Raw genomic sequence first — 12,945 nt, 5'->3', positions numbered from 1 at the left:
AGGTATAATTCGGGTTCCTCTTCCCCATATGCATCACTTTGCACTTGCTCACATTAAACGTCATCTGCCATTTAGATGCCCAGTCTCCCAGTCTTGTAAGGTCCTCTTGTAATTTTTCACAATCCTCCCGCGATTTAACGACTTTTAATAACTTTGTGTCATCAGCAAATTTAATTACCTCACTATTTACTCCCATCTCTAGGTCAGTTATAAATATGTTAAAAAGCAGCGGTCCCATCACAGGCCCCTGGGGAACCCCACTAACTACCCTTCTCCATTGAGAATACTGACAATTTAACCCTACTCTCTGTTTTCTATCTTTTAACCAGTTTTTAATCCACAATAGAACACTACCTCCTATCCCACGACTCTCCAATTTCCTCTGGAGTCTTTCATGAGGTACTTTCTCAAACGTCTTCTGAAAATCCAGATACATAATATCAACCGGCTTCCCTTTATCCACATGTTGGTTCACTCCTTCAAAGAAATGTAGTAGATTTGGTGAGGCAAGATTTCCTTTCATTAAATTCATGTTGACTTTGTCTCATTAATCCATGCTTTTGAATATGCTCTGTAATTTTGTTCTTAATAGTCTTTACCATTTTGCCCGGCACCAAAGTCAGATTCACCGGTCTATAATTTCCCGGTACCACGCTTGATTTAAAGGATAAATTACATATTGCTAACAATAGCTCCGCAAGCTAATTTTTCAGTTCTATTAGTACTCTGGGATAAATACCATCCAGTCCAGGTATCTTCAGTTTGTAGAACTGCCCCATTACATCCTCCAGGTTTACAGAGAATTCATTAAGTTTCTCCGACTCGTCAGCTTCGAACACCATTTCTGGCACCGGTATCCCACTCAAATCTTCCTCGGTGAAGACTTAGCAAAGAATTCATTTAATCTCTCCGCTACGGCTTTGTCTTCCCTGATCGCCCCTTTTACTCCTCGGTCATCTAGCGGTCCAACCAATTCTTTTGCTGGCTTCCTGCTTTTAATATACCTAAAAATAATTTTACTATGTGTGTTTTTTGCCTCCAACGCAATCTTTTTTTCTAAGTCCCTCTTAGCCTTCCTTATCAGCGCTTTGCATTTGACTTGACATTCCTTATGCTGTTTCTTATTATTTTCAGTCGGTTCCTTCCATTTTCTGAAGGATTTTCTTTTGGCTCTAATAGCTTCCTTCACCTCACTTTTTAACCACGCCGGCTGTCGTTTGGTTTTCCGTCCTCCTATTTTAATACGCGGAATATATTTGGCCTGGGCTTCAAGGATGGTGTTTTTGAACAGCATCCACGCCTGATGTAAAATTTTGACCCTCGCAGTCGCTCCTCTAAGTTTTTTTTTTTTTTTTTTTCTTTTTCTTTTCTTCACCGTTCTTCTCATTTTATCACTTTGGGTCCTAACTTTAACCTGTCAAGTTTATTCAAGAGCCTCCTATGACGAACCGTGTCAAAGGCTTTGCTGAAATCTAAGTAAATTACATCTAGTGCACGTCCTCGATCCAGTTCTCTGGTCACCCAGTTAAAGAATTCAATGAGATTCATTTGGCATGCATTACTTTTGGTAAAACCATGTTGTCTCGGATCTTGTAACCTATTGGATTCCAGGAAATTCACTATCCTTTCCTTCATCATCTCTTACATTACTTTTCCAATAACTGAAGTGAGGCTTACTGGCCTATAGTTTCCAGCTTCTTCTTTGTCACCACTTTTGTGAAGCGGGACCACATCTGCTCTTCTCCAATCTCAAGGAACCTCCCCTGTCTCCATGGATTTATTAAACAAATCTTTAAGAGGACCTGCCAGAACCTCTCTGAGCTCCCAATAAGATACCTAAGGGAAACATCAACAGTTGGAAAAACTCCAATGTCATAGCTTGCAAGAAAATCAAACCTGTATGATTTCTTCTTTAAATGTTCTTTTCTCAATGTATAAAATATAGAGGCCTAATAAACAGTACTTAGCTTTTAATCCACAATGATGCACGAATCTTGTCAAGCAAGTAGAATTTCCATCACTCTCCAGGCAATCAGGATCAGGGGCATAGCCAGACTTCCGTGGGAGGGGGGTCCAGAGCTCGAGGGGAGGGGGCACATTTTTGCCGCCCCCTGTCTCTGCCGCCCCCCTCCCGCCGAGAACCCTCCCCCGCCGCCGCCTACATTCGGTTTTGCTGGCGGGGGACCCCAATCCCCGCCAGCCGACGTCCTTTCCGACCATTCTGCTGCAGTAGGACTCAGAAAACTCTTCTTCCTTCAACAGTTGCATGCTGACGTCCTGCACGTTGTACGTGCAGGACAGCAGACTCAGAAAACAGAACGTTCTGTTCTCTGAGTCTGACTTCGTGCAGGACGTCAGCATGCAACTGTTGAAGGAAGAAGACTTTTCTGAGTCTGACTGCAGGTCGGAGAGGACGTCGGCTGGAGGGGATTGGGGTCCCCCGCCAGCAAAACCGGAGGTAGGCGGTGGCGGGTTCGCCGGGAGGGGGGTCCCGACTGAAATCTACGGGGGCCCAGGCCCCCTCAGGCTCCACGTAGCTACGCCACTGATCAGAAATACAAAACCGCTGGCAGAGCGATGGCAGAGCAAACACCTCTGGCATGTCTTGGCATGGCTTCAAAAAGGTAACAGTCAGATTCTTGACAGTCCCTGTTTCGCTCATGCTGCTTCAGGAGAATCACCACAACAAACAGAAAAAATTATCCAGTTGAAACACACAGCAAAAATAAAGAATGAAGCTGTATCAAATTACTTACATTGTTCACTTGCAGTTTGGTAACTGTTTCTCTCTGAATGAGGGTCTTGATGCTGCCAGAGTCTATTAGCACCTGATAAGGGTTCCCATTCAGTTTAACTTCTAGAGGCCTCCACAAAGTTGCAAGTGTGTGGCGTGACCACATTCAAGTCCATGGCCTCTTTGTCTAGCTCTTGGCAATCTCTGGCTATGTGACTTCTCTTCCTACATCATATGAGCAAGTGTGGTTCCCACAACTGGGTCAGTGGAGTGTGCTGGATTCATGGGGATAAGGTCTTCATCATTTTGGCCCCTTTCTTGGGGATGTCAGACTAGAAGGCGGTGTCTGCTCTTTCGGATTATCAGATTCTGACTTCTCTCTTTTCTTCCCAGGACTCCCAGCTCTCTTGCTCTCCTTGTAGGTTTTGGGTTCTGGTTGCACTTGGTAAAAAGCCTCTCCTTCGCTAGGGGGTGGAGGTTGGTTGGTAGCCCACTAGGCCACCAGGGACCTTTTGCTGGGGGAGTTAGGGGGGGCTGGAGACCCATCGGATCTCCAGCCCTCCCTGAACCTGGGGGGGGGGATTGTCGGGGGGACCGGAGGTCCACTGGACCTCCAGCCCCCTGTCGCTGGCAGGTTTGCTGTTGGAGGGAATGGGGGCCTTGCTGGACAGGGCTCACCATTCCTCCCCAATGATCTGCAAACCCAGCTCTGAGCTGGCGTAGGGTTTGCCGCGGCCAGCGAGCCAATCTTTGGCGCTGGCTGCTGATCATTGGGGCTGAATATGTTTAGCCCTGTTTATCATGCATTTGCATGCTAGTTGCATTCAGAGCCCTTGAGCGCGTTGTTTCACATGCTTGAGGGCTCTGATCATGGGGCGTTAGCACCGGCGTTTGCTTCTGATCATCCCCCTGCAGAAGCGCTACAGTGGTTTAAAGCCATCCCTAACAAAGTGGGGCTTTTACAAAGGCGCTAGTATTTTTAGCGCACACTGAAAATAAGCGTGCACTAAATGTTAGAGACACCCATTTATTCCTATGGGCATCTCTAGCATTTAGTGTGCGCTAATCATTAGCGTGCCTTAAAAATGTTACTGCGCTTTTGTAAAAGAGCCCCTAAAGTGCCAGGCACTGAATATCTGGGCTAATTTAGCCAATGATGGTCAGCATTTAAAAAAAAAAACACTGACTGTCACCGGCTGAATCTCAGCTGGTATGTTTTTAAACGTTTTTTCTTGTTTTGCTGTACTTAGTTTGTGGGTTTTTTTTTTTTTTTAAGAATTGTGTTTCTTTAGAACATACCTAGGAGTTTGTGATGAGAGGGTTATGAACTACTTTAAATAAATAGCCCAGCTAACTCTCACATCCTTCTGTATTAGTATTTTTAAAACTGTGACATTGCATTTCTGCTTCTGCTATATTCCACTTCTCCTTTCTGCAGTACTGGTGTTTATTTTGAGCACTGCTTACAGTGGTTACTAATGGAGACAGCTGGTGATGAGGAAAATAAGAAATAAATGGGCACTTGGAGAACAGGATGAAAGGTGAACTGATGGGAAGAGTTATGTGTAGGCTGCAGTTTTATATTCCATTCATTGTAAAGGGAGTGTTTGTTCATTTGCTGGAATCTGAAACTCGAGCGAGCACTGATGACCAGGGGTGTAAGCTGGCCAACACGTCCTTTCCGTCTAAATACTGAAAAAGATCTTAATTTAAAAAACGAACAGTTTATACCTCTGGTGAGGCACACAAAGACTGACTCAGTGTGGTTCCTTGGGACGTGGACCATCGAGTAACCTGATTGCATCATGCACTTAGCAGCTCTTAAAACATGTTTCCCCTGCTTGTTAACAGTCAAATCGTTATGGTTATTCTTAGAATATCTTTTGATGGTATGCAGATGGTTTGTCTCTGCCTTGATTAAGTGTTGCCTAGCATGTTTGGCATGTTGTGTTTTTGGATTAAATAAAGGTGTACATTTCTTCTCTAAAGTAAACTGGGATTAACATTGTGCACTGCTGTTTTCTGGTGCAGTGCACAGGAGCCAGTAACCCTTTAATATAGAGGTTTATAGAATCCGAATCAATAAACAGGTTGCATGAAACTGTAGCTCACCACCACCCTTTATTGTTTAAAGATATTTTTCAATATAGAAAGAATTAGGCTACCTAGAGAGGGGCATAACCAGCAGAAGAAAGGAGGTTTTGATGCCCCTCTACAAGTCGTTGGTGAGGCCCCGCTTGGAGTATTGTGTTCAGTTTTGGAGGCCATATCTTGCTAAAGATATGAAAAGACTGGAAGCGGTGCAAAGAAAAGCTACAAAATTGGTTTGGGATTTGCGTTGCAAACCATACGAGGAGAGACTTGCTGACCTGAACATGTATACCTTGGAGGAAAGGAGAAACAGGGGTGACGTGATACAGACGTTCAAATATTTGAAAAGTATTAATCCGCAAATGAACCTTTTTTGGAGATGGGAAGGCAGTAGAACTAGAGGACATGAATTGAGGTTGAAGGGGGCAGACTCAGGACTAATGTCAGGAAGTATTTTTTCACGGAGAGAGTGGTGGATATGTGGAATGCCTTCCCGCGGGAGGTGGTGGAGATGAAAACGATAATGGAATTCAAACATGCGTGGGATAAACACACAGGAATCTGGTTTAGAAGGACTGGCTCCATGGAATCTTAGCGGAGATTGGGTGGTGACGCTGGTAATTGGGGAAACAAAATGGGAGCTGGGCAGACTTCTACGGTCTATGCCCTGATCGTGACTGAATAGATAGGGATGGGCTGGAGTGTAAATTTTAAGGGGCTTCGATTTTAGCTTCAGAACTTAGTACAAGAACAGTACTGGGCAGACTTCTACGGTCTGTGCCCTGAGAAAGGCAAGGACAAATCAAACTCGTGTATACATATAAAGTAACACATACCATGTAAAATGAGTTTATCTTGTTGGGCAGACTGGATGGACCGTACAGGTCTCGTCATTTACTATGTTACTATGATGCACTAATGACACTATTTTAGTTCTCCTTAACATATTGTGGAATGTCATGTCTCAATTCTGAAATATTTCCAGAGCATCTGATGGCAAATTTGGCAAATTTCATAAATATGCTTAAAAAATAAATTTTAGTGATGCTACGGATTCTTCCACCACTTGTGAGAATTTTAAAATACTGACACCATGGAAAATATTTGGACTCTTTATAAGTGCTAGCAAAAATCACAGCACATCCCAAAACGTGAGCTGTTTGAGGGAAAGGGCAGACAGTGCCTCCCCTATCCCTTCTGTGTCATTAGGGGAGCCAGGCACAGTTGATTAAAACATGGCTATCAGTATGCAGACATGGTCATCCCTGACGCAAATTAATATGCTGGACACGAAATAATGATGTTAATCCCTCTTAAAATAGTTGCCAGTGTCTGCAGCTGTGTAATCATCTACACTGGCCAGGAGCAAATCATTCTTTAATTCTTTGCTTACCTTACTGCATTCATATCAGAATTAAAATACTTTATCATTTCATGATGCCTAATTCCATTTCTTTTGATAAAGAACTTTGCATATAGGTCTGATCAGGATACCACAATTTAAAACAAAAATGGGAGCTAACAAGACTTTTCTTTTAATTCACAAGTCTCTCTCTCTCTCTCTCTCTTTATTTCAGTTCTAGCCCCCAAACCTGCTTGCTTAATTCTCAGCCCCTGCCCTCACTTCTCCCAACCCCCCTATCTGAAAGTACACACATTTCCTCTCTCACCCCTGCCCTCTAGATTCACTTCCTTTGCTACTCCCTCTCACATACAGGCTTTGCTTAAGCAGCATCCCCTAGACCCCCTTCAGGCTCTTGCTACCTCTTGATGTCTGATGCCTTTCTGTGGTTCTTTTAAGCCAGGTTTATTTATTTGGATTTATTAACTGCCTTTCTGAACAGATTCCCCCAATGCAGTGTACAGCAGGTCCAGTTTAACATAAAAGTTGCAATTTTGTTAACAATATAGCAATAGCAAATATAAACATTAATACAATAAATGATGTAAACTCAGAAATATGTAAGTACAATACAAAGAATACCATAATAGACAGCATGGAAGGAATATTCAAATAACAGAAATATAATATGATGTCAGCATAATACCAATGAAACATCCAATAAGCAATGCAATAGAACATTCAAATAGCACAGATATGATAATGCTTTTCTATCTAGCGGAGGGACCAAGTGCAGATATATAGATGGGGACAAGATATATGTTTTAGTACAGAGTCAATTGGGATAAATAGATGAGTGGCTAAACTCAAGGCAAAATCTTTGTACAGTTAAACAAGATATGAGGAACTGGTCTAAGTTACAGGGTGTGCAGCAATCAAGTCCAGGTGCGGAGTGAGTGAATAGTCAGCTATGTATATATGTATGTATTTATTTATTTATTAGGATTTATTTACTGCCTTTTTGAAGGAATTCACTCAAGGTGGTGTAAGAATTCACTCAAGGTACAGTAAGAATAAATCAAACATGAGCAATAGACAAATACAGCAGTAAAAATATTCAAATAACAATACAAAGTATGGCTATTATAGTATACTATTTGGTTATTCCAATTTTAATCTTTTGGGGACCACTGGTTATAATTATTTTACTCTCAAAATCTACCTAGGGGAAGAAGATATTCCACTCACAGCATGTGAATCTTCTTACTGTTTAATCAACCCAAGACCTCAACGCTACAAGGAATACTTGCTCTCTCTCTTTTACACTTATTAGAGAGCGCCACTTCTTTTAATTGGAGCTATAGTCCTATCACCAGTCTTGTTCTTTTTGTTCTTATTTTATAGTGACAGGAGAACTCGACAGCAATGTAAAAAAACTCAATCCTCAGAGAGAAAAAAAAACTCGATCCTCAGAGAGAAAAAAAACTTTGTCTGTTAAGTCTACCTACCACATCCACCACCCATGCTGTGAGAAAACTATCTTCTACTCTACAAATTCATAATCAAACATTATCATTTCCTAATTCTATTACTTCCAGTTTTCATATTGAACAGCCTTCACCACACCCCCTTCGTCTTGTACTTTTTAGGCATACGCTTAATTTCAGCTCTTGTACAGACCATCCAACTGGTTGGTGCGTCTTTCTCCTTGCTGTCCAGTTATTTCATGTAATATCTGCTGAGACTTCCTGTTAACATTACTTGTGTTTCATTCTTGTACAAGCATGTCTTGTTTCGCAATCTTAATTGCTGCTTCATGAAGAGTCTTGCTTATACCTTCAGGAATAATTAATGCTTTTCTGTAACCCGACATGTCAAGTACCAGGTCCAAATAACAATATCCATCTTTTTAGACATAGACATCCTCTCCTTTTCTGAAATCAGAGCTGGATTTCCATATTTTGGCTCCTCCCTGGTCTTACCCAAAACATGCCCAAACTATTCCCTTTCCATAAGAGCATACTGCAGTTTTAGACATCCATAGCTTTCTAAAATTGGGATTTGGACATCCATACAATATGGATGTCTAAATGCCAGTTTTCAGAAGTTCAAGACATGAATAGAGCTTCTAAATCAGGGGTCTTCAAATATAGTCCTCAAGATGTCTTACATATTCATTGTGGAAATCCCGAAAACCAGGCTGGGGTTTGGACCTCGAGGACTGGAGTTGAGGACCCCTGTTCTAAAATAAGGGCCGTAGGGTCAAAAATAAGTTATATAATTACATTTCTAGTTGAAATCACTTACTATGCTTAAAAAGCATTTGAAAAGCAAAGCATGTGGTAATACTTGTGCCTTTGCAGCATAAGGTTGGGAAATATTTTGTTTTGCTAGATCACATTTAGGAAACATATAATTTTGAAGTGTGCCATATTGAGTTGAGATATAAATAGATTTGAGCAGGTACTTGTGCATTCTGATGTAAGTTTTTAGCAAGGTCAACTTTGACTCCTGACCTTGAAAATTCTTTCAGACCTTAATTTTGGCTATTTAGTGCACCTATGAGCTTTGTTGCATCCATACCTCTTTGCCCGTCTCTACAATTGAGGATTATCATTTGCTGCTAAAGTTAAAAGGGAAAGAGCAGTTATTTTTTGGATGTTTTTTGGAGCAAGGTTGCTGGAGAGGTTCAGAGATTAAGCCTGTTGTAGAACTGAACCATATTTGATTATCAAAGAAGCACATTTTGAAAGTGATCCCTGAAGGAAGAGTGATCTGAGACGCTTGCTGTGAGTTCCTGCTGCCTTTCTTTTTTGTGGCAGAGCTGTACAGAGCTTGTGTTCCGTTCCCAGATGTGATGAACTGGTTGTAATGATAAGGAGAGCATGAATATAAGAACTGAAAACAGCTTGTCCCTTTATGAGCACTTGGGCGCTGCTACTGGAATAGAATGATAAAGGTTGGCTTCCTGTAGCACAATGAGTCACTCCAGCTGCTTGCTTGCTTTTTTAAAAATTGCTCCTCCTGTCCTTTGTATTACATATATTGTTTGCTAGGAGTGGCCACCTCCAGCCTTTTATGAGCCACAAACAGGTCTGGTTTCCAGGATATCCACAGCAGAGTCACAAAATGTTGCATACAGTAATATTAATTCACACATGAGTACAACCAAGATGCGTAACATTTTGTTTATTCAAAAAGTAGGCCTGTTGGAGGCTTCTGAATACACTGATTGGGTACCTCTGCTGTACCTTAAAATAAACCACATTGATATACAGACAACAGAAGAGAAAACTTATTCTGTTGCACTGCCTCTCCACCCCATGTCTTGCACTGCCTGCTGTGATCACATAGTCTTGCCACAGAACTTCCTGTTGGAAGCTACAGCAAAACAAACCAGCCAGACAGTGCAGAAGAGCTGACATTTGGAGTGAACCTACTAAAGTGAGTAAAAGCCTGTTTTGTTTGATTTTTCACACATTCATTGCTGGGTGATACTGGTACCCATATATTTTCATTTGAGACCCACATTGCAATGTAAAATCAAGGGGTCCAGTAGGAAATTCAGTGGCTAGAAAATAGAGTTCCTTTTGTAAGATTAATGTTGTAAAAGGGCTGCTTCGTATAAGATATTATAAACTGTCTTTGTTTTTCTTCTATTATTCAATGATGTCTGCTTACTTCTGTTTGGGTTCCCCCTCCCCCTTCCTTTCTTATCCTCCACTCCCTCATATATATGTATCTACTCTGATCATTGCAGGGATGGTCCTGGGCTGGGAAGCCCATCCAGAACCCCTGCAATCATAGGCCCCAGCTAGGGAGTATCATCCTTTAGCAGTATCAATGACTTTCTCCCCCTCCCAGGATCTCCAGCCCCTGCCAATCTGGTGAACAGATGACCCAGGCCAACTCTAACAAACTGCCTTGCCCTGGTTTGTAGTTTTATTTTTCCAGTAACCACAATAGGGTTTTACTAGTTACCTAATAGATAAAACTTTGAGGACCCATAGAAACACTGATACCCAAAGAACAGTCCATACACTTGAAATCAGCTACAACATTATCTCTCCCTTCTAAGAGTTCCAGTTGTCACTGCCTGGAAAAGGAACTTTTTTTTTTCTTTTGAAAGCTCATGTACATCCTGTGAATAATTTTATGTTGGGCCACTAAAACTTATTACAACCTGCAAATACTGTTCCAGTGGTTCCTAAACTATGGGTCAGGTCCCCAAATGAGGTCACATCAGTGGATGGGATTATAGAAACAGGATGCCCCCTTCTAGGCCAGGGGTGGGCAACTTTTATACACTGAGGGCTGCATGAATATTGGTACTATCCCTAGCAGGCCACAACATTATGTAATGTCAGAACCAGAAATGCACAAAGCACCATAGTCCTTATGTGATAAATAAAAATTTAACTAAAAATTGGTGAAAAAAAAAACAACCTGCCAGAGTGGTTATTCTGAAAATATTTGTGATATACAGTATTTAAATTTGCCAAAACTCTGGTTAATAATGTTTTTTCTCTGTATACTTTCCATGGTCTCACGGGCTGCTTAAATTTAAATGGCAGGCCACATTTGGGCTGTGGGCTGCAGGTTGCCCACCCCTGCTGTAGACCTTCACTATGACTGGCAGACAACATGGGCCTCTGAATTAATGAGCATTCATAGACCCTGCCCCCCTCTCTCCTGTGTGAGCTTCCTGTTAGATTGGAAACCCCTGAAGAGTCCTGGGGTCTGTGATAGAGGTGTGCACAAAGATGGGGGCAGTGGGAAACCTGCGAAAAGCCATGGAAATCCGTGGTGTTGGTGACAAAAACAGTCAATACTGTGGGAATGGGAGGGGATGGATCCAAAGTGAATGGGGATGGGAGAGGATGGATTGGAAGTGAATGGGTACGGGAGGGGATGGGGACCAGTTTATGTCCCAGTGCACATCGTGACTCAGAAACCTGAAACACCAACTCCTTACCTGCTATAAAAATGGCCTTAGAATGTGGCAGGGATTGACCACAAGTTTGTGGGCCCCTGGACCAACTAGTACATAGGACATCCCTCCCCCTTCCTGGCCGCAACTTTTACCAATCGCCAAAAGGGGCAGTTTCCCATTGGTAAATTTAGCTCTGTCTCTCTTTCTTCCCCTGCTCAATTCCTGCATCTGTCCCTCTCTCTTCCTCCCGCTCCCCTCTTCCCCGCAGTCCTCTGTACTTTTTTTACCATTGTTGATGACTCGGCAGTGGCAGCGATTAAGACAGGCTGCTGGTGTCAGGGCCTTCCCTCTGCACATCCAACTTACACGGAAACAGGAAGTTGAATCGGAGTAGGCAGGATGCACAGATGAAATACCCCTGTCTTAATTGCTGCCAGGACTTGCGGGGGGGGGGGGGGGGGGGGGTGAGGGAAGGAAGAGAGAATGAGGAAGAGTGAGAGACCAGAGTGGAGGAAAGAAAGAGAGGGGGAAGATGCCACATTGCAAGGGGGTACAGTGGAAAAATGCTAGCTACAGGGTGCGGGAACAAAGGAAGAGGGGGGGGGGGAAGCTGAATCTGGGAATAAACAGGGACATAGAGAAGAGAAGGGGAGGCAAGAACTATAAAGACAGGGATGCAATGCTGAAAGGGGGACAGAGAAATAGGGACACTGAGTGAGGGAATGCTGAAAGGGAAGTAATAGGGACGCAGAGGAGGGCGTTGTTGAAGGGGGGTTATTGTGGACACAGAGGGGGACAATGCTGAAGGAGGGTAGATAGGAACACAGAGGGAAGCAATGCTGAAATGCGGGTAGATAGGGACACAGGGGGGCAATGTTGAAAGAGGATGCGTAGATATACGGGGGAAATGTTGAAAGGGTTTAGATAGGGACACAGAGGAGCAATGCTGAAAAAGGAAGGAGGGAGTATGGGACACAGAAGAGTAATGCAGAAAAATGGGGGAGATAAGGACACTGAGAGAGCAGCTGATGAACAAGGGGGAAGGAGAGGGACAGGAACAGAGATGGAGATGCTAGAAAAGGTGTGAGAGAGGGACCCAGAAGGGAGATGCTGGTAAAGGGGTGAGATAGGGACCCAGAGAGGCAATGTTGGAAAAGAGGGTTGATGGGGACACAGAGGGGTGCTGCTGGAAAAGAGATGGGATGGGGACATTGAGAGGACAGATGCTGAATATGGGGGAAGGATATGCACAGGGACACAGAAGGGAAATGCTAGACAGGACAAATAGGGATGCAGAGAGAAAATGGATAGTGGAAATGGAGGGAGAAGAAATGTTAAATGGACAGAGACCCTACAAAGACAGGAACAAGTAGAGGAAAGCAGAAAAGAGACTCTGGAACCAAAGTGAATAGAAAAAATAAAATACTCGTGACAACAAGGGTAGAAAAAAGTATTTTATTTTGAATGTATTAATTGAAATATGTCAGATTTTGGAATGCATATCTTTGATATCTTGCATTTCAGATTATATTTCTCTCTGTTTGCTGTATGCAGGGTTAGACTGCTTGAGGTTCTAGTTCAGTCTTTTGCTTTCAGCTCCCTATTACTGATCTGTGGTCCCTTGTTTTATATTTGTTGAGGGTCTACCTTTGTTTTGTGTGTTACAGTAAAGTTGAAAATGCAAAAAAATGAAACAGAAATGCTATACTGGCCAATCTTATTTAAATAATAAAAACATATATACACAGACATGAAATAATACTGTAAACATAACAAAATTTTCAAGGTACTTTGGTCTGACACAGTATAGCAGTTCTTATGAGCTAAGTGTAAACATGCTCTGCA

General features: G+C 42.6%; 1 protein-coding gene across 2 annotated transcripts in view; it reads left to right on the top strand.

Annotated features, from left to right (window-relative positions):
- The window catches only part of LOC115463250 (CDC42 small effector protein 2-like), a 112,337-nt gene that overhangs the window by 14,846 nt on the left and 84,546 nt on the right, over positions 1–12,945 (top strand). Inside the window, exon 1 of one of the 2 annotated variants that reach the window (XM_030193595.1) lies at positions 9,541–9,611. The exons of the other annotated variant lie outside the window; for it this stretch is intronic. The gene's annotated coding sequence lies outside the window, so the exon portion shown is untranslated. Of the gene's footprint in view, positions 1–9,540; positions 9,612–12,945 lie in introns of those variants that run through there. 2 annotated transcript variants of the gene reach the window in all.

This window comes from Microcaecilia unicolor, chromosome 2 (assembly GCF_901765095.1).
Source record: "Microcaecilia unicolor chromosome 2, aMicUni1.1, whole genome shotgun sequence".
NCBI lineage: Eukaryota > Metazoa > Chordata > Amphibia > Gymnophiona > Siphonopidae > Microcaecilia > Microcaecilia unicolor.
Note: the sequence above shows the minus strand (reverse complement) of the source record. Positions and strands in the feature narration are given on the sequence as shown.